Raw genomic sequence first — 22,265 nt, forward strand, 5'->3', positions numbered from 1 at the left:
ATAGGGGGATTAAGGTAATTATGAGTGACAGGTATTTGAGAGGATGATAGGTGCAGGTAGAGACCCTTGCAAAAAGGTTATTCTAAAGGTTCCAATTACCTGCAGGAAAACTGTTACTTTACATGTGCCAGTCTTAAATCTTTCATCCCTTTTAGAGTTAATTGCTTTACAACTAGCCACTTTCATGTTGGAGTTTCCAGGCATATTTTTCTAAGCACATTTCTGTAACTTCTTTGTTATGTACTTAGGAATTTACAAATCTGTTGTTAGAGCTGTCTTCCTTTGAAATGTCTCAATTAGGTTTTAGTTTCTTTTGAACAGCTGAAGAACATAGTTCATGAACATCAGTTTCCTCTAGAGTCAATATGGCACCAGTAGCGTCCTCGCTGGCTTCAAAGTTAAAATCATGGATTGCAGTTGACGAGTCCTTTGCAACTGATAGCAAAGTAGTGATTTGCCAAGCATGCAACAAACATATCGCATGTTCAATGAAATCCCAGCTTGAGCAACATGCACGAAGTGCTCTGCATAGAAAAAACCAACAGTTAGGTCTACAAAAGGAACAAATCCTTTTAATACAGATGCAGCCTTCACCTTCAAGTAACCCTTTTTATAAAGACTTATGGAGTGCAATGATTGCAGCCAATATTCCATGGTATAAACTTGAAGTGCCTGAATTTACATCTTTTCTGGAAAAATACTGCAAGGAACATGTTCCTAACCAATCAACACTACGCAAGAATTATCTTCAAGTCTGCTACGACGAGGTAATGCACAACATAAGACAGCATATAGGAAATTCTTTCATATGGGTTGCTGTTGATGAAACAACAGTTGCTAAGGGTAGATTTATTGCAAATCTTGTGGTGGGGAAGCTACAACCTGACAGCGCCTCAAAACCATGTTTGATCTACTGTAAAGAGCTAGACTATACAAATCACTCAATTATTGCAAGATTTGTTAATGATGGATTAAGAGCTCTGTGGCTGACTGAGATGAAAGAGGAAAAGGTATTAGTGATGTATTCTGATGCTGCAGCATATATGCTTAAGGCTGCAACTGCTTTGAAGGGGTTTTATCCCAATATGCTCCATTTTACATGCTTGGCTCATGGACTGCAACGTGTTGCCGAAGATATTAGAGCTAAGTTTCCAAAAGTGATTAGATTAATTTCAGCGACAAAAAAGGTTTTTCTAAAAGCTCCACAACGATTGCTATCTTACAAACAGCAATTGCCAGAGATACCACTGCCGCCGGAACCAGTGTTAACGAGGTGGGGGACATGGATAGAAGCAGTTAAATTCTATAGTGAGCATCCAGATGCTATAAAGACTGTGGTAGATTCTTTTGATCCTGAAAATGCTGTATCTGTTAGTGAATCACAAATTGCCTTTAGTGACTCCAAAGTGGTCTCCTCAATCACGTACATCAGGGGCAACTTCTGGCTTCCAGAGACCATCAAACGTCTAGAAACATCAGGACTGCCACTGCAAGATTCTATTGCCATCATAGAGGATGCTATTGAAAAACTAAGTGCTGTGCATGGGGAAACTGGTGCAAGTGTATTGAGTAAATTGCAAAAAGTGTTGAAGAGAAATCCTGGTTATTCAACATTTCACAGTGTGTGCCGAATTCTAAATGGAGATGACGTTGATCCTCCCGAGGACATTTCTCCAGCAAAAATTCCTTTCCTAAAATTTGTCCCAGTTACATCATGTGATGTTGAAAGATCTTTCTCTGCATATAAGAACATCCTAAGTGACAAACGCCTTTCCATGACCCCAGAGAACATCGAAAAATACTTAATAGTTCACTGTGCTACAAAATTTAAGGAACGTGCTTTGAGTGTTGAAAATAATAATTTTCTATTGAATATATGTGTGATATATTCATATAATATGACTCCAAAGAACATTGAAAAATACTTAATTGTTCACTGTGCTGCAAAATGTAATATAAAGCGTGTTTAGTGTGTTGTAACTGACAAAATGCTAAGTTTATATTAATTATATGATATTACATATTTTGCCCATTCTACGTATTTTGCTACATATTTTGGTGCTTTTCGTTACATATTTATGTACATATTATGCCACTTGATACTACATAAAAATCCCAGCTCTAGTTATCACGTCTGATCATTGACTGGCGATTGCCCGATGCCATAAATTGATGCGGTACTTGTAACACTTTCACCTTTTGTCAGACGTTTAATAATTACAATCAACACTGCTTGTTTACATGCCTCGGTCATTTTAACAGTTCTAGTCAAACTCGAATCAGCAAAGTGGGAAAAACAACAACAAAAAAAGCCATTTAATCAGTAACTTGATGCAAAAATGGAGATTTCTCTTTACTGCGAACAATTACACTCACCGCGTTTGTCGTGAACAAAGACAAAAGTCCGCGACTGCGTTGCATCTCCCACATCTGGATATGGAAAGGAGGGAGGGGAGTGACGCCGTTTTAACAATGTGACGATTAATAGAAATTTGCAGTTAAAAGGCTGTCGGATAACCGATGTTTTATTGTAGTTTATTAGACCACGGAAGCTTTAATTTACAGATAAATACCTCTTGCATTAAAGTAGGAGTTAGAAATGATCCAACTCGTTCATTTTTAAATTGTCAAATTTGTGATCCTGTTTCTAGGGTTGCCAGATTTGTGAAAGCAAGAAGGAGGACTCTGTCTACATGACTTAATTTCTTTTGATATGAATATGTCTATAAATTCCGTCCAGTATTACGGTGCTACCGCGCAAAGTCGACGACACCTTTTTTTGAGGCGAGTTTTCACGAATATAATTTTTAAAGTACATAACATATTCCAATTAAATAAACGATGATCGACAGATGAAGGATCACTATATTCAACGTTACTTTGGAGCGAGTGACGTCATCTAGCGGTACACAGGCGCAAATTGGCGTGTGGTGCAGCCGTCGACACAGTGCAACTCGAGAATGCGAAGCGACAGAACGTTTTTAGTGATGTCAAAATGATTCGTAACGAACAAGTCTACAATCTCAATTGAACAATAATAAGCAGTTGTCCAACTGAATTGAAAAAAGAAAATGCGAAAATGGGATGGAAGGGTTTAGGGTGTATCGACAGCAGATAGCAAACCATAGAGTACTTCGAGATGAAGAGAACAATCCCAAACTTACCAATGCTGCGAGGTGTAAAGGTAGAAGCAGCGATTCGACCACGACGCCTGTCTCGGAGCCAATGGATGTGGACAATATACCGCTGCATTCCAAGCTATTGAACACAATACGATAAATTTTGAAGTGCATTTCCAGGTGTCATCTGATTTTCAGAGACATGGTAGTTCGCGAGTGAACATTCCCGGAGCACTTCGTAGATGAATTCGTTAGCATCCCATGTCAAGAGACATATTAAATTGCTGCTATCTCTCCGATACAGCATACCTCGCTCTTTCCGGTTGCTGATACATCAAGATTGGTAACAGTTACCATATTATATGAACATTTACAAGATAAATAAACAACCGATATAAGGAAACAGGAATACTTATTAAGACTCACACGCATGCTGCAGTTTGAGTGGTACGTTTTGCCTATTTGGGCGAATTTCATTAATCTCTTGTCACTTAAGGACTTAAAATACGTTATATAGCTCACATAGAAGTTGCAGATTCAACGTCGCCATCAGTGCGTTGCTCATGGATCAACGTTTAATCTGCAGTATTCCTAACATTCATCCACAGAGATTTAATGTTAGAAAATATTCTCTCACTTCCTACACGGCCTTTTGAAATGGAAAACATGCAAGACGCTATTATTCTGTAATTTCTGAAAGCACGGACTGGGTAGGAGAAGGAGCAGAATGCTAGTGGTTACTATGAGACGCAACGTTCCTAATATTTCCGTAACTTCTAAGATGATGATCGAAAATACTTTATCCGTTCTTTAACACTCATTTGTATTTTAGAAACTTGTTCGACTTTATTCAATTTCAAACGCTTACTGTGGAAACACCAAAAGGAGGAAAAAACGCGTTCGTTTGTCCCTGAGTTGATATAGATGAGGAAACAAGGCTCTTGCCCCAGCTCCTCTCATCCTTGACTAATCAGAAGCCCTAGTCGAGCCGAGCTTTCCTCAGCTGCTTGGCTCGTCTCGAGCTTTATGTGTGTTTTCGTTTTTTTTTGCTAGTTGCTTTACGTCGCACCGACATGGATAGGTCTTATGGCGACGATGGGACACAAAAGACTGGTAGTGGGAAGGAAGCGGCCGTGGCCTTAATTAAGGTACAGCCCATCATTTGCCTGGTGTGAAAATGGGAAACCACGTAAAACCATTTTCAGGGCTGCCGACAGTGGGGTTCGAACCTCCTATCTCCCGAATACTGGATCCTGGCCGCACTTAAGCGACTGCAGCTATCGAGCTCGGTAGCTTTATGTTTAGTGAGATGCTTTGCTATATGCGTTATACTTGAGAGTGATTTCCGACACTCTAAACCCACCAAGGCAGTGAAACAGAGAAAATGAAAGAGACCACCTATTTCTGTGGAAAGTAATTTATTTTCATTCAAATGATTATCATATTAGATTTGGTTTTTCTTCACAATGAACATTCTGCTCCTTAGGAATCGACAATTTGGTTCTTGTTTTGATATGCAGTAGCCGCAATTAGGGGAGGGGGCGAGGGGGGCAGCCAGCTCCCCAGTTTGTGAAGAAAAAATTAAATCTTGATTCAATTTTAGCCGCTTTAAACTGTAGTTAAATTCTCTACTAAATTGGTTTTTAAATTTTATTTCGAAAATTCCATTAAAATTTACTTCACGTTCACGAATTTAAAAAAAAATTCAAACTACTATAACAGAATTTTGACTTCACCGTTAAACTGAAATAAAAGCTTGTTGAAATCTTAAACATTACAAAGGAAAATTTAACTTTGTCTGCGAAAATAAATAACTTAACCTTGGAACATTAAATATCATATACAGTAGTAGCGGCGATTGGAAATTAGAAATTGGGGGGGGGGGCACAAAAATGTATAGAATAAAAAATTACTCGCGTTCGTAGATGTAGCGTAGAAGGAGGGGGGTGCGGTAGACATTTACATTGAAAAAATGCTATAAAATTGTGTTTTGATGCTTTTTGAATGAATTTAGATAGAGGGTTGACAGTCTACCAACTTAAGTGGGCTAATAATCTCACTGTACAACAAGTCTTTCACCAAAGGGACAATAATTGTTCCTGTATTACAATCAAATAGAAGTATGGCGTGATTAAAATGTCACTTAATATTTGACTATTCCCTAACGAAGTAACCGACACTAGATAGAACCGAACAGACGCACTGACTGCTTGAGACTGCCAAATTGACGAATGCGCGAGACAAATGGGTGACCTTGGCAAAAATATACTCCTGCTACCATTCGTCTCAGAATATGCTACACATTGCTCCGAGGGTCTCCACTACTTGCTGTGGCGCTCTACAATTCGGTTATCCGCGACGAACGACATTCTGTGCGTGTTTCCGCTAAATATTTCTCTTAGTAATTAAACAAATTAAAGAAAAGAATTAGCTTAAAAGACAACAGGGTTTATATAGATTATTTTTTAGTAATTCCCAGTTTAAGGCGGCTAAAATGGGATCAAGATTTAATTTTTTTCTCCACAAAGTGGGGAGGCGGATGCCCCCCTCGCCCCCCGTAATCGCGGCTATTGCACTGCATTAGTGATGGGACATTCGATTCATTTTACTGAATCGATTCATATGAATCCGTTCACGTTACTGAATCGATACAGTGATCCGATTCACGGCACATTAGTCACCGCTCCTACTGCATCTGTGTAGTATGTACTCGTAATACAGCAAGCAACAGCATTCAGTGCTCGCAGCTGCCATCTGGTCTTCATAGTACGAACTCCTTTCTTAGAAAAAAAAATGCTAGTCACTCTAATACATCGAAGGTTTCCGGCGACGCAGGATAGGAAAGGTCTAGGATTAGGAAGTTAGCAGCCATGGCCGTAATTAAGGCACAGTTCCAGCATTTCCTGGTGTGAAAATGGGGAACTACGGAAAACCATCTTAACGGCTGCCGACGGTGGGATTCGAAACCACCACTCCCCGAATGCAAGCGCACAGCTACGCGATACTAACCGCACGTCCAACTCGCTCAGTTAGTTTTGAAAATATGTATTTTTCTATCAGCTGAGGATTTTTTAAAATCGTCATATTTTGTATAGGCTACCCGAGATGTACAGTAGCCCGCTGGTTTTCTGATTCAACATACTATTGGTTAAGTTTTTGCGTCAGTCGGCTCACTTACTGTCCACATATGATTGAAGTCTTGTGCAACGATGTGACATATGAACTGAGAGAATACTCAGCCGGTCTTCCCAATATAAAGTACTTTTGAGTGGTCATGAGCATGACTCATAATCATAGGGCAGGCTAGAGTCAAGTTTAATTGTCAAATGCCAGCTAAGTTATAATACTAAGATTCATTAAACTAATAAATAGTATAACCTAATAGCCTACCTACTTACTAGCTACTTCAGAATTATTATTTTGACTACCTTTTAACACTGAAAACAAATCCATCTATTATTTAAACTTCCCTGTAAGAAGAGGACAGTGAATGCAAGTGGGTATTATTTTCAAATAAGCTGAGCCCGAGAGTCCATTATAGCATACGATTCTTTCAGTGTACTCACTGTATGTCTCGCTGCAGCGGAAGCTCGGCTCTCCGCCAGTGTCCAGTGTGCCGATAAGGAGCCGTGTGTATCTTGTGTATCACTACTGAGCCGTGCTCGTTCACGATTCTTTCGATGTGCCATGATTCACTGTCTCGCTGCAGCGGAAGCTCGGCTCCCCGTCAACGTCCAGTGAGTGCGCCACTCAGCACTGTCCGCTCGGAGTAAGCTGAATCGTGTGCCGTGAGCTCGCCGTTCCTGTGAATCGATTCACTCGGACACTTGAATGAATCGATACACTGCTTCGAATCATGCATTCAGTAGCCAGCACTATACTGCATATCAACACAAGAACCAAATTGTCGATTCCTAAGGAGCAGAACGTTCGCTGTGAAGGAAAACCAAATCATTCACATTTTCAGGGTACAGCCTTGAACGTTGCTCATTGGTTAAAAGTCCTGCTATGTTGAATGCGCGTTCGCAGGGTACACTTGTAGCTGGAACAGAGACTTTTTTCTGCTCCACTGCTGGGTTGGGTAGAACCGTTTCGTTAGCTAGAGATAGATGCATGCTGTGCAGGTGGAGGGCTGAACCGGCCCGTCATCCACTCGTACAAGCTCGTGATCCCAGCACTATGTGGTGGGGAAACGAACAACTAACTTCTGTATTGCCGGTTGCCTAGTAAGTTAGGAAAGGCAAAACATAGTGCAAGCCGTTTTTTAATCTATGACACCTCCCCAGCTCGTACAATGATACATTTAGAACTGTGTTTAACAGGGTATTATATTTATTATTTTTATTTAATACACTACTGTCTCTCAGCCGAGGAAGCCCTAAGGACTAGGTACACTCGCTTGTGAGAGTGTACAGAATTAGACATGTTAATTACACTATCTAAATAAAAAAACAGAATAGGTCACTGACATGTCGTATTTGAGTGAGTACTGAGATGATGAAATATCTGACGTGACTTTTTAGGTCAATAGTGACGATGTCATTTCGGCGGCTCTAAGTAGTCCATAGTCGTGGCAAAACTTCTCAGTTGACTTCACAATTATACAAGGTGCATCAATAAGGAGGCCGATTACATTTATACCTCCCATTTCCGTTTCCTTTTGCCTTCATTTTGTCACCGACAGCCTTCAATTTTTCCATGTGGTGTTCTATTTTTTTTTTTTTTTTTTTGCTATTCGCTTTACGTCGCACCGACACAGCTAGATCTTATGGCGACGATGGAACAGGAAAGGCCTAGGAATGGGAAGGAAGCGGCCATGGCCTGATTTAAGGTACAGCCCCAGCATTTGCCTGGTGTAAAAATGGGAAAGCACGGAAAACCATCTTCAGGGCTGCCGACAGTGGGACTCGAATCCTTTATCTCCCGGATGCGAGCTCACAGCTGCGCACGGCCAACTCGCTCGGTACCATGTGGTGTTCAAGCCGGATGATGGGCCCTTCGTCGTCTGAATACTATTTATGAAGTCATTTTTAACGGTTTTGGAAGGAACAAAATGATGTAGTTGTATCTAATTCAGACATCCCCTTGCGAATAGAATTTGTAAAGTACATCCATGGTATAAGCTACCTATCGTACGAGGCCAATAAAAGCGATAGGCTATGGGAGCGTGTGAATTTGCCCCTGTATTACGATGGGATGCCCTTCGTGACGCCAAGCCTCTGGAAGAGATGTATTCACTCTTGTGTGTTCCTGAGGTGGTTGGTAATGTGGTGAGTTGTGTGTATATGAAGAGATACGTATTGATAGGCAAACATAAATACCCAATCTGTGAGGCAGCGAAATAAGTCAGACGCAGCAAACTATCCCACCCGGCCGGGTGACCGTTTCACTCAACCCAAAATTTTAACTTTTCTACTACTTGGTCTGCCAACGGCCGTAGCCGTGTTGAAACACCGGTTCGCGTGAGATCTCCGAAGTTAAGCAACATTGGGCGTGGTCAGGTGTTGGATGGTTTGCCACGCGCTGTTGGTGGGGGGGAGGGTAAGGGAATGGAGGAGCGGAAAGGAACTAGCCACCCTACCGCACGTAAACTCTGGCTCAGGAACACCTCTGCGGAGGTTCGGACCTGCCTTCGGGCAGAATAACCCTTACTTTACTACTTGGTCGATTTCATCCAAATTTAGAAATGCTTTTTATCACGTAAATTTATAGCAATGCCCACGTTTTTAAGTTCATAACTTTAATGATTTCTGAATTTTGATTTTTTAATATGATTTTGATGGTATTTTTAAAAACAAACGTTTGGTACTCAGACGTCAAATTTTTCATTCCATATTTTTAGGTACATTGAAAGGACACTTCTATGCATCCATTTTATGAGAAACTTTATATTCATTTACTTCCAGTTCCTTTTCAGAATTTCAAACTTAAATTTTCTTGAATTATCGGTACATAAATGCCATAGTAAAGTAGAGAAAATTTTCTACAACATTAATACATAGAAGAATTCAAGTACATAAATACTTTCTGTAAAAATTTCACTGAAACTGGTCAATATAAAAGATAAGAAAGTTGGCATTGAAGTTAGAAAAACAAACTTACAAGAGAATGGATTTTAGTAATATTTTAGTAAACCGAATGCTAGTACAAGGCAGATACTCATTAAAATTCTCCAGCACCATGTGTTTTCCCTTCCTAGTCCTGTGGATCGTCTTCTTATTTTAATTTCAAGACCATAGTAGCCATTACTTCGCAATATTTACACTAAAAGAAGTAATGGAAGTTACTATTTACACAATGAGACCACGTACTGTTGAAACTTCTTCCGTGGTCACTAATGCAAACATTACACCCGCATTTTCCGTGTCCACAACCTATATTGGCAGTCATTTATATCAACATAACACAAATGATGTAAAGGGAAAGGAATAGCAAACTTTCACGAATATTAGAACACAAAATTTATCCGATTGGTGTGAAGATGGTTGCTTTCATGGCGATAGAAATCAAAAACTATCTTTTACAGCTGTAAATGTGCCACGCCTCCCTAATGCAGTGTATTTTTCAAATATTTTAAGACATATTTGTAATTGGAATACAATCAAATCGTTTTCAGATCTCAGAGTAAGCACTCCGAAGATTTGAAGTAGCCATTGGAATTGTTTGAAAACATTGAAATTGAATCTATCGAATTACGAGGGTATAGGAGAGTTCGAGTTGACTCCTAGCCTAGGGTTTATGTTTATTGCTTGATTTTGAGGCTCTAGGAGATACTTTTCGGGACTTTCTGCACGCGTGAGATTTAGTCTGCAATCTATATTATTGTAGTGATCACAAGGTTGGTGAAGGAGGCTGTTCTAAGACAAGAAACATTTCTGTTATTCCGTTGCAGTTCCTACCAATGTATATTATTGTGCGCTGCCACGCTCCTTAGTTTCAACATCGTAATGACAATATGAGTCTCACTGCCTGTCACGATCCCGCATCACCCCAGAGCGATACGTGGTGTTGAGTAGTCTCTGCGACAAATAGGAAACCGCTCTCGAAACACACGTCGCCTTCTTTCGTCGCAGCTATTTACTTTTATTCCAAATATGAATAGCGCACTTGTTCATTATGCAGATCGAATATTCTCTCGTTATCATGTTGCGTTTCGTGCATTTGAATTCAGATTGTATACCATTTCTATTTCTAGCTGTTGTTGCTCAACACAGTATGGAGTTAGAACACTTTGATGTTAACGATAGTGTTGTGGATTTATTTTTTAGGAGGTAAACGCCATCTTCAGCTTATTCCAGCTATTAGTTTGGTCACTGGAGTCACTCTGGATCATTTTGAGTTTTAAAATAATAATATTATAATTTTTTTTTTGCTAGGGGCTTTACGTCGCACCGACACAGATAGGTCTTATGGCGACAATGGGATAGGATAGGCCTGGGAGTTGGAAGGAAGCGGCCGTGTCCTTAATTAAGGTACAGCCCCAGCATTTGCCTGGTGTGAAAATGGGAAACCACGGAAAACCATTTTCAGGGCTGCCAACAGTGGGATTCAAACCTACTATCTCCCGGATGCAAGCTCACAGCCGCGCGCCTCTACAAGCACGGCCAACTCGCCCGGTAATAATAATTATTATTATAATAATCTTTCCTTCTTAATCTGTTTACCGTCCAGGGTTGTTTTCTTTCCTCGGACTCAGCGAGGGATCCCATCTCTACCGCCACAAGGGCAATATCCTGGAGCGTGAGACTTTGGGTCTGGGGATACAGCTGGGGAGAATGACCAGTACCTCCTCCAGGCGGTCTCACTTGCTATGCTGAACAGGGGCCTTGTGGGGGGATGGGAAGATTGGAAAGGATAGACAAGGAAGAGGGAAGGAAGCGGCCATGGCTTTAAGTCAGGCATCCCGGCATTTGCCTGGAGGAGAAGTGGGAACCACGGAAAAACACTTCCAGGATGGCTAAGATGGGAACCGAACCCCCCTCTACTCAGGCAACCTCCCGAGGCTGAATGGACCCCGTTCCAGCCCTCGTAACACTTTTCAAATTTCGTGGCAGAGCTGTGAATCGAACCCGTGCCTCCGGGGGTGGCAGCTAATCATGCTAACCACTCTACTACAGAGCGGATAATAATAATAATAATAGTAATAATAATAATAATAATAATAATAATAATAATAATAATAATATAATTGGTTTTACGTCCTGCTAACCGAGTATGGGACAGCAGAATGGTTCATTATCGAGAAAGGCGTGCGGCAAGGCTGCATACTCTCTTCCTATTTATTCAACTTTCGCGCCGAATACGAAACACCACGCTTGATGAATCACTAATAGAATTTAAAATTCCTGTGAGAAACATAAACAATTTTATATACGCAGATGAAACCATCTTGATGTCTAAAAGTAAAGAACTAAGGAATCATGCGATTCGTACCTTTTTGTCCAGACTACACGTCATCCAAAATGTAGCTACGTCGACCGAGTTTTCATTTGCAAGTATGAGATATTCCTGTACACGGTTGACCTAGATTTATACAAATTAGCAAATTCTGGGAATTATGCATTATCCCACAGGAATTGTTAACTCCAGGAGCATCTCCAACACTCCAAATTGGTTTTGCATTTTGAAACCACAGTGCGGAGTTGGTTCAAAGCCTTCCACACAGGGAAAGGCAAATTTTCTTTAGTTGAACGTCGGGAAATTGGTTTCGGGCTTTCCATTTCTGAGGCCTGCAACTCGTTGTTCTTGCCAGAAAGCTATCACGGGATCGAAGTCTAGGTCTGTCTGGTTGATGACCATACAATGGGTGCCTAGTGTCTGTCTCTTGTTTCTTCCTTTCTCGTCTTATCTTGGGTGGCGCAATTCCAAGAGGGAGGGGGAGGGTACAGATAATGAGCGGGAGTAGGTTTGAGGTAGCCTGTAACGAGGAGAACCGTTTGTTTGAGGGCTGTCAACCTGATTTGTACGAGCTGATGCACCCCAATGGAGGACAGGCGTACTCGGCTGTGATGAAGGTGAAAGAATCGAGTGTCACAGCTGATCTAAAGATCAACATCAAGAAGACGAAAATCATGGCGAATGGACTGCTAACTTCGTGGCAGTTAGAAGGAGAAGATATAGAACTAATGTCCGATTTTTATCGACGTAGTTGCGAAGATTTAAGTTGATGGTGTCTGGAGCCGTGATTACTCATGACCAGAAAGGATGTCTAACCTAGACTGGGTTTCTAAAAGGAGAGATTTCACCATAAAAATGAATATCCGCTTGGTGAAGGCTGCTTTCGAGATCTGTTTGTCAGGGAAATGTGAATGACGAAGAGCAGATTACTCAAACTCTGGTACAGGAAAAGTCTACTGAGAGTTACGTGGACCGCTAAGAGATTCAAAGCGTCGGTGTTATAAGAAATACATCTAGATTGCTCTTCGGAAAATGAAATAAATTGAAACTCAAGTACTTTGGACATATTGCAAGTACTGACGACTCTCTGGAAAGGGCTATGATGCTCGGAAAGATCGACAACCAAAGGAGAAGAGGGTGATAGAGGACGAGATATATTGGTGGTTGCAAGGAACCATGTAATCTAAGTGCGAAAAGGCTTCTAGAAGTGTGGAAGACCGACCAGTTGGGAGTTCACGAAGAATCGGAAACGACTGAACGACAAAACAACAACAAATCACCTTACGATTCTCAGAGACGCGAGTCACGTAGGGTAGTTAAGTCTAGCGACTCATAACTGGCGTATTTGAGCATCTTCAGATAACACTGAACTGAGCTGAGATCTAACCCGCTTTCTTAAGCTCAAAAAGCCAGCACTCTAAACACCTGAGCCATTCACCCCGATTTATTTTAAGTTTCGACTGGGGGTTTAAGGCCAGATGCTCTCCATGATGCCATGTGATTTTTAGGTGAATATTCCAAGCCGACAACCTTTGTGATTCGAATCTCGTCCGTTCAGGTAGAGAGCCAGCAGCTAATCCATTCCGTTAATTACGTCTCCGATTCATTTTAGGAGGTAGAAGCATCTTTAATTGACATCCAGTGTACGTATAAGACTAGATTCTAACCAATGACAGACCATGACAAAATGGTCGAAAATATGTTTGGCCAATAGCAACGGCTGTAGTTGATTCAGAACGAATACAAATTAAAAAGTTAAGAAGTAAAGGGGAGGGAGAAAATACGAAAATGATTCAGTAAGTAATATAATAAGACCTTTCTTATGTATATATTGTCCAGCTCCATGGTTGTGTGGTCAGCATCTTGGCTTTCCGTCCTTGGATCCCTGGGTTCGATTCTCAATCATAGACCGGTGGGATTCCACAAGAGTGAGGTCGTTTGTCTATGTGTTAATCGATACTTATTTGTCAGTTGTGATTTATCACGGACACGCTTTTTGTCATCTGAACAAAAGGAAACATCTTTAGCATGTGGACCTTATACGTAAAGGTATTGTCTTTCGGATTTGAAATAGTTAAATTAAATATAGCATCAGTTTTTTCTTCTCAGTAACGAGAATTCATATAAAGTTAATCCAGAATGCTTATTGCTTATTTTCTTAAATTATCATAATATAGATTTTTATAGGGAAATGTGATTATAAATATTATTTATTTAAATTAGTTTTAGTGGCCATAGAAAAACATTTCATGTTTAATTTCCAAACAGGATTCACAGGTCAAATAAGCAGTCCATAACATGGTTATATATCAAAAGAAAGCAGAGCAAGTGCCGAGGAAGTCAAGACAATTTCATCATTTGATTTAGGGTTTTGTTTGGTTCCAAGAGACTGTCTACTTTCTCAACAGATCGACACAACGTATTTTAATCTCGTTCGTGACGAGCTCATAGTTTTCTGAATACAGTTTTAAAAACTCCCCTTCCCTTTGTCTCAATTTCTCCTCCAAGATCATGTTAAATGGTTTACTACAGCCAAGGTGTTCGATTTTGATTTTCGATGGAGGGGACTTCCGTGATCGGTACAGTGACTTGTTCTTCATTCGCTGCTCATTGTGCAAGTCAATAGTCTAGTTTGACCTTTTTGTGAAATGTAACCCATATCCCCTCCTATTTTGTGACAGATGCCTTTCACAATACCTAAGGATAAATTTCATTCTCCTTAACACAAAGTTTTCCATTAACAGCTAATATTACATGCGAACTACTTAGATGCTGTGTGACGCTCGGTTTCAAGAATATCTATCTACACAATTGTGCATTGGGATGAGGTCCTCCCAAGAGTGTCGAAAATGCGGTGGTCTGGGGTTAAACTACTCTAATTCGGTATCTTAGTCTTATCATGCAGAATGGAAAATGAAAAGGACATGTTCGGCTCGCCATGTGCAGGTCTTTCGATTTGACTCCCGTAGGAGATCTGCGCGTCATGATGAGAATTAAATGATGGTGAAGACGATACATACACCCAGTACCCGTGCCAGAGAAATTAAACAATGATGGTTAAAATTCCCGACCCTGCCGGGAATCGAACCCAGGACCCCTGTGATCAAAGGCCAGCACGCTAACCATTTAGCTATGGAGCCGGACATAAACAATGGAGTTTTGTCGCTTTTGATATGACTCATTTCTTTACTTATTGGCTGCCTTGCCAAGCGTCTACACGGCAGAGAAATATTTCAGAAACTTTCTTCCCTATCACCATTTGGGTTTTCTTTCCTGTTTTGCTTATCTTCCTCCACTGGTTTCTTGTTTTCTTCCTCTCGTAGTCCTCCTCAACCATTTATTTCGGTCTCAACATTCTTGCGCTGTTCGTGTTTGTTTTCTTACAGTTTCCATTCATCCACTTTTATTTCTCGTGTATCTGTTGGCTGACAACGCAGCGAGTGCAATGGCGTATTTATTTTCTTTGCTTTCTGTGTTTCCAAACAGTAGTTCGCGAATTATTCCTGTTCCTGTGACCTCCAAGGAGAAGGTTATAGCCCTCGGACTAGTACAGTGAAACTTTAATGAAATAATTTCCTGGAGACTCGAGGAATTTAATTTCTGTATTAAAATTACCATTCCTTGCAGTGATTCTTATAGAATGTGTTGTTGTTGTTATTGTTGGGTATTCAGCCTGAAGGCTGGTTTGATCCTCTGCAGCTCCACCAACAGCTGTCATAGATAGCCCAGGTGTCACTGAAGAGGCATACTAGGGAAATGAGGATATGTCACAAAATTGCGTGAGTATGCCGTAAAAAAAGGAACACAAACTTTTTATTAGTTAACAGTGAGTGATATCACTGTACTGCATAATTTATAGCAAATAAGTTACGGTAACTCGTTGGATCACTTTCATCCTATGTTGCTCGGCTGTCCTCAGCAATTTGTATGCCATAAAAAAGTTGTTGAGAATTAATTACCATTCGTTGTTAATTCTTGTCGTGACTACATAATGGACATCAGAATTGAATGGTTTTTATTAATATGAGAGAATATGAATGCATCAAATAGTTTAAGGGTATATGATAGTGTGTACAAGTCCGACTCGTTGGCTGAATGGTCAGCGTACTGGCCTTCGGTTCTGAGGGTCCCGGGTTCGATTCCCGGCCGGGTCGGGGATTTTAATCCCTTGTGATTAATTCTTCTGGCTCGGGGACTGGGTGTATGTGTCCGTCCCAACACTCTTCTCATCATATTCAGACAACATACTACACTACCAAGCACCACAGAAACACGCAATAGCGATTACATCCCTCCATACAGGGTTGGCGTTAGGAAGGGCATCCGGTCGTAAAACAGGGCCAAATCCACATGTGCAACGCAGTTCGCACCCGCGACCCCACAGGTGTGGGAAAAAGCGGTAGAAAAAGAAAAGAAGATGATAGTGTGTACAAATTCACAGCACCAAGACCTGATTTTAAGGGTGTTTTAGAAAAAAAATTGTACACTTCTGCACAAAAGTTTTCGGACAAAACATATGTACCCGCACGGATATGTTTAATGATAGTTTGATGACAATATATTAATTACTGTAACCAAGTTTCGAAGGTTTTTGGGCAACGAGTTTATGTTCGACGTTCAGCATCGGAAAAAATTCATCCTACTGTATAACACCTACAGTGAAACATGGAGGGGCTCTGTGATGGTTTGGTTTTTTTTTCACATTAATAGACAGCAGCAAATACAAGGAGCACTGGACAAAAACGGCTACCATTCCATCCTACCTCGTTATACTCTTCCGCCTGGACAGCAACGTGGTTTTGTCCTCCAACAAGACAACGACCACAGACACACGTCTCGCTATTGCATGAATTATCTGCAAAACAAACAAAACTCTGGGGAATTGTTTTTAATGGAATGACTCCCCCCCCCCCCCCCCGCCAATCCCAGGACTTGAATCCAATTTAGCTACTGTGAGATGAGTTGGATCGGCAAGTCCGAAAAGAGTGTCCTCCTTCATTGGAAAAGCAGTGGGACATTTTGCAGAATTCCTGACAAAGTATACCTGCACCAGTGTTAGAAAAACTTGTTCTGGGAATGCCGAGAATAGTTCAAAGTGTACTTACAGCAAAGCGGAGTTTATTTCATAGCAAGAGAGTTTGATGTGTTCTGGTGAACTGTGGGAGTAAATGTCTACATATTGTCTATTTCTTGCTCAGACGTAATGTAAAAACGTAGTTTGATTGTAAAATATTTTTAGAACATTTATTCGTCAATTCCTTGCATAGGTATGTTGATTTCTTTTAATCTGAGTCCATTCTTTAACAGTTCAATGCTTGTCCGCAAACTTTTGGCCGACAATGTGTGTATTACTGAAATTTGTATTTGTGCTTCGGCATACTATGTTAATTATATTGAATAGCAGCCATTGGTCATATCTGTTTCCTATAAATGATTTAAATGATAATAAATTCTAACATAACCGGCGAAATACATTTTTTATCAATAAAGTAGTGAACTTATGCACTTTAAAAAAACCTCTGTAAAGGAAGTAAAGTAAAGTAAAGTAAAGTAAAGGATTAAAGCTTCTTATACACATTCTAGGGGCTGCCTGGCCGAGGCGGTAAAGGCGTGCTCGGTTCGCCCGGAAGGACGTGGGTTCGAATCCTCGTCGTAAAATTTAAGAAACGAGATTTCCACTTCCGGAGGTGCATATGGCCCTGAGGTTCACTCAGCCTACACAAAAATGAGTACCAGGCTAATTCCTGGGGGGGGGGGAAAGGCGGCCGGGCGTAGAGCTAACCACTCTACCCCATCACGTGCCGAGGTTAACAATGGTGGAAGCCTTTACCTTCCACTCCTCCAAGGGCCTTCATGGTCTGTCCGGAGGTGACTTTGCTTGCTTTTTTCGCTTTGCATACAAATTCTAAATATCCAAGTCTATCTTCCTTAGCAGAATGAATGAGTTGTATTTATATTTTTATTCATTTTTTAATTTTTTTAAAGCAAGCACTGCTCAAGGGAAAAATAAATACATTTCTTACATAACAATATGCTTGTGATCACCTTGTAAGTGCTACCAGTTATCAAATACAAATCTATAAATAAACAACAAAATTTCAGCCGTATAGTAAGAGTAATTACTGAGATAAAGGAACATTTATATTAAAGGGTGTTCTTAACGAAAACTTGCATTTTAAAACGTTTTATTCTACGTACAGAATTCCTACTGACTTGCAGAATTTTCATCGAGTATTTTCTCTAAAGAACGTAAGACCATATTGTTCTTGCTGGCCTTTTACCAGTCACCGGCACTTTGCGTTGATTTTTGCCTATTTTTACGGCAGAATGCTTTTTTTGACTCCAACCATCTTTGGAATGCTGTATTCACTATTGCGTGCTTCTTTGTAATGTTATAAGTTGTTCAATCAATCAATTTTGATCTGCATTTAAGGCAGTCGCCCAGGTGGCAGATTCCCTCTTGTTGTTTTCATAGCCTTTTCTTAAATGATTTCAATGACATTGGAAATTTATCGAACATCTCCCTTGGTAAGTTATTCCAATCCCTAACTCCCCTTCCTATAAATGAATATTTGCCCAAATTTGTCCTCTTGAATTCCAACATTACCTTCATATTGTGATCTTTCCTACTTTTAAAGACACCACTCAAACTTATTCGTATACTAATGTAATTCCACGCCATTTCTCCGCTGACAGCTCGGAACATACCACTCAGTCGAGCAGCTCGTCTCCTTTCTCCCAGTTCTTCCCAGCCCAAACATTGCAACATTTTTGTAACACTACTCTTTTGTCGGAAATCACCCAGAACAAATCGAGCTGCTTTTCTTTGGATTTTTCCAGTTCTTAAATCAAGTAATCCAGGTGAGTGTCACATACACTGGAACCATACTCTAGTTGGGGTCTTACCAGAGACTTATATGCCCTCTCCTTTACAACCCCTAAATACGGTCATAACCATATGCAGAGATCTGTACCCTTTATTTACAATCCCATTTATGTGATTACCCAAATGAAGATCTTTCCTTGTATTAACACCCAGATACTTACAATGATCCTCAAAAGGAACTTTCACCCCATCAACGCAGTAATTAAAAGTGAGAGGACTTTTCCTATTTTTGAAACTCACAACCGGACTTTTAACCCCGTTTATCATCATACCATTGTCTACTTTCCATCTCACAACCTTATCGAGGTCTTTTTCACAGTTGCTCACAATCTTGCAAGTTACTTATTACTCTGTACAGTAAAGCATCATCCGCAAAAAAAGCCTTACCTCTGATTCCACTCCTTTACTCATATCATTTATACAAATAAGAAAACTTACAGGTCCAATAATACTGCCTTGAGGAATTCTCCTCTTAATTATTACAGGGTCAGATAAAGCTTTGGCTACTCTAATTCTCTGAGATCTATTTTCTAGAAATATAGCAACACATTCAGTCACTCTTTTTGTCTAGTCCAATTGCACTCATTTTTTCCAGTAGTCTCCTTGTTTGTAAAATCGTGTATATTGTATCTTTCCAGTACAAAGAAATGCACTGTGTACTGGAGAAGAGAAAATTTGTGAAAAAAAAAAAGCAAGGGATGCCATATATTTAAATAAAAACGGCACGGTATGCTGTGTGCACTTTGAAGAAGTTTGTTTGTATATGTTTAAAACCAGTTAAAACGTAACAATTGTAACATTCAAAATGTACAGAACAAGTGTTCACTTGAAGGCACATTCTAAACCTCTATTCAAATTAAAGCTCTTGATGTATGTAGGGAAGTCAGTAAGTATCTGCAGTTTTGCTCCAGTTGTCATTAGGTTGTGTCTCCATGGTGTTATGTGCTCACCAGCAGCTAGAACGCACCGTTGGCTACGTCTGTGGTACGTTTCAGCGTTATCAGATGAGTACAGCTTGCGCAGTTGCGACATAAAGATGGCCGCGCCACACTGTTTACACCAAGGAAGAACAGCAGAACCATGGCCAATGTGCATATGGTTTGCCACGTCATCAGCAGTCACTCGTCTGTTATTCGGGATCATATCACGCACTTATTCAATATTGGCATTAGTTACGGTTGTAGATGGACGCCCGGATCTTTCCTCATTCTTTACGCTCGTGCGACCCCTTTTGAACCGTTCAATCCACTGGTAAACATTTCACTGTGGCAAAACATTGTCCCCTTATTGTCCTGAAAGTCTTCTATGAATTTCGACTCCTGGTACACCCTCAGACCACAATAAACGGATTACGGAACGTTGTTCTTCCTTGGTGCAAACAGAGAGTGTCGCGGCTATCTTTACGTGGCAACAGCGCAAGCGGTACTGATCTGATAACGCTGAAATGTACCAGAGACGTAGACAACGGTGCCATCTAGCGGCTGGTGAGCACACAACGCCAAAGAGCCAACCTAAAAACAATTAGAGCAAAATTTCTGATACTTTTTGATCTACCGTCGTATAAAACAAGCGTTTGCTTGAAGCTAGTCACGGCAGCAGTTTACTCAGTTTCAATATGGCGAACATCGATCACGCGCACTAAAAGTGGTGCACGGATTGGAGCGAAGTTTCCTATTTATTATATTTTGTATGCTTGCTATTCTGTGATAAAGTTGTTGGTGATAAAATACCGGCTCAATGAGAAAAGACTCCACATTGTTGGAGTACCTTTGTGCTTTGTTGATGATAATAACAAAAGCCAGAATGATTGGGAGCTGTTAGCTTTTCTGCGTGAAAAGTAAGTCAGTGTGTTAATGAAAAGACTTATTCTGCAATGGCAGAGAATTTTCGGAAAACCCCTTTGGTGGGATTCCCATGGGAATATCTCCTTCTTAAAACCATTCTTTGCATATTCCCTGCACAGGAGAATCATTGCGTCCAACCGAACGTGTACTTTAATGTACCAGAACGACGTATTACACCCTCTTATTCTTTCAAACTCGATACATAACATGTGAACGTCGCCTATCTCCCGTACCGCAATCGCCATCTGCTACAACACACGTTTAGCAACGTTCAGACAGCTTCTGGAAACTGTCACTAAAGTCTTCGACTGCAGAACGGTTTTCGCACGATCTCGGATGGTTGCCACGTTGATGAACAACGGTTTTTTGATCTCGGACTTTTGCGCAGGTGACTCGTGTTTGGTCGGAGTGAAATCGGTGAACGCCATTCCATCGATTGCCGCTTGGATTCTGGATCGAACTGGTAGCACCAGGTCTCATCCCTTGTGACGATGGTTCGCAGAAAGGATGGATCCTTGTCACATATGGCAATGAAATCTCCGAGAACTTTCTATACACTGTATGAATGTTGCCAAACGTATGTTGTAGCGGACGTGGATTATTCGAAAGGCAATAAAGAAATGCATGTCTTATTTTTTCGACGACGCAAGGATGGGAAAGGGCTAGGATTGGGAAGGAAGTGGCCGTGGTTTTAAGTACATATAATAATAATAATGTTATTTGATTTACGTCCCACTAACTACTTTTTAAGGTCTTTGGAGACGCCGAGGTGCCGGAATTTAGTCCCGCAGGAGTTCTTTAACGTGCCAGTAAATCTACTGACACGGGGCTGCCGTATTTGAGCACCTTCAAATACCACCGGACTAAGCCAGGATCGAACCTGCCAAGTTGGGGTTAGAAGGCCAGCGCCTTAACCGTCTGAGCCACTCAGCCCGGCAGGTCTTAAGTACAAACCCAGCATTTGCCTGATGTGAAAATGGGAAAACACGAAAAACCATCTTCAGGTCTACCGACGGTGGGATTCGAACCCGCCATATCTCGAATGTAAGCTCACAGCTCGGTCTATTTTGGTTTTTCTTTCTGGTAACATACACTGAACTCTTTTAGGCACACCACGTAAGTTAGCTGCAAATTCGGTACGCTTTTGAAATCAGACCATATTCCATGGCATTTTCGACATAGCCTACCATCTACCAGTCTTTCCCGTATCACCGATTGAGAATCGCTCGGATAATGCGCTTACACTTTATATTTTGCATCAACGAATTAGCTTTACAATTTCTACACGACGCCATCCTAGTATAAACTCTTGACGTGATTAGTCCATTACTGAGTGTCCACTCTGCTGTCAGGGATGACGGAGAAAGCATTCTCCTAGTATGTATCGGGTACATGTAGACGCGAAACCATTACTTTGTCTGCAGTCGTCTACCTCTTGTGTGGCATGTACTGAAGAATTGTTATTTTGTGTGTATTTACCAGACAGGTTCGATCCTCAACTTGTGCAGTACTTGCATGTAGTCAGTGAGGCTGGCAAGCAAGCAGGCTGATCGTGAGCCCATAAAAAGCCGCCTGCCTATATTTAACTGCACTCACTGCTGCTTGCCACTGTCTACTTCAGATCTCGAGAGTATTATCCGGCTCGGATACAGAGACGAGCAAACTGCTTCTCACACTTGCTTAGTGAATGGCCTTCAACTATCAGTACGAATTTTATAGTTTCGTTTGTATCAACACCAAATTTCCATTTTCACTTTAGATCCTCAAAGATATATTTTATACCAGATATTTAATTTTCGTCGTTCTCATAATCACAAATCGTCGGTGCGGGAGCAATATCACGAATCTGACAGTGATTTTCCTATCCATCATATTTCTTAAGACAGGTCACGCCTCCCAGCCACATATGAATATATAGTGCATCAGAACAACATTCATCGGCTGAAAAGATTATCTACTCGCATACTATTGCCAGCCGCATCATGTAAGACTATTTCCTCTACTCTGGAGGACTGTAAA

This window comes from Anabrus simplex, chromosome 3 (genome assembly GCF_040414725.1).
Source record: "Anabrus simplex isolate iqAnaSimp1 chromosome 3, ASM4041472v1, whole genome shotgun sequence".
Classification (NCBI taxonomy): domain Eukaryota; kingdom Metazoa; phylum Arthropoda; class Insecta; order Orthoptera; family Tettigoniidae; genus Anabrus; species Anabrus simplex.